We start from the raw sequence: 1,229 nt of genomic DNA, 5'->3' as shown, positions 1-1,229 counted from the left end.
GAAGATGGATGGATGGATGGATGGTCTTACTTTTGTCTCATACACAAAGATTGTTTTTGTAATGGTTATTGTTGTGCAAGAAAAAACAACCAGTTGTTTACTTTACACAATAAGTAGTTGAAGGAAAGTTGAATCAAATTATCGTCTCTGATGTTTTATTTATTTTTTGTTAAATAGTGATTAAACTGCTGCTGACTGGGATGCTCCCTTTTATCTTCCTCTTCATCCTCCTCATTTTCCCCTCTCCCTCCCCCTTGTCCTCTTCCTGTGAGGGTTGTCAATAAACTAAGGAACAATAAAGGACACATCCGCACAGAGAGCTGTTGAAATAACATGTGCTGTACATTTACTGGATATTTATTACAATTATTTATGGTTGCATTAACTTAAACTTTTACTGTCTTACCTCCGCACATGGGAAAATCGTCACATATCTAAAAGTGGGTTATACAGATGTAAAGAATTGTCGGACATTTCTGTGTCAGAATAAAGAAACATCTTCATGTACAAACACTGCAGTGTTCTCCTACTTCATTGGTTTGCAGGTTCATTTTTTAGGTTCCTTCCTTCTGTTAGTGCTTTTGTTTCGGCATGAAGTTTGCCTACTGTACCTCTGTACATATTTTTTTCTGCACAGTCCAAAAACATTATGGTCATGGATTTGGGTAATTACAGTTGTGTTCAAAATAATAGCAGTCCAACTTCACTAACCAAATCATATTATTACATCGCAAATAATTTACTAGTAGGTGTAGTAGAGTCAGAGAACCCAACAGACCTAACATTCATGATATGAATGCTCCTGAGTCTGTGTAATTGAATAATTAAGTGAAAGGGACGTGTTCAAAATAATAGCAGTGTGGAGTTTTTTCAGTGAGGTCATTCATTGTGTGAAGAAACAGGTGTCATTCAGGTGGCCCTTATTTAAGGACGAAGCCAGCACATGTTGTACATGCTATTCTCTCTGAAAACCTGAGAAAGATGGGTCGTGCCAGACATTGTTCAAGAGAACAGCGTGCTTTAAATAAAACATTGATTGGAGAGGGGAAAACATATAAAAAGTGCAGAAAATGATAGGCTGCTCAGCTAAAATGATCTCCAATGCTTTAAAATGGAAAGCCAAACCAGAGAGAGGTGAAAGAAGACAGAAGACTACCATTTGAATGGCTCGGACAATAGACAGAATGGCAAAGACTCAGTCAACGCCAGCCACTAGGGTACACGAAGCC

The sequence above is a fragment of the Cynoglossus semilaevis genome, chromosome W (assembly GCF_000523025.1).
Source record: "Cynoglossus semilaevis isolate Cse_v1.0 chromosome W, Cse_v1.0, whole genome shotgun sequence".
NCBI classification, from domain to species: domain Eukaryota; kingdom Metazoa; phylum Chordata; class Actinopteri; order Pleuronectiformes; family Cynoglossidae; genus Cynoglossus; species Cynoglossus semilaevis.
Note: the sequence above shows the minus strand (reverse complement) of the source record.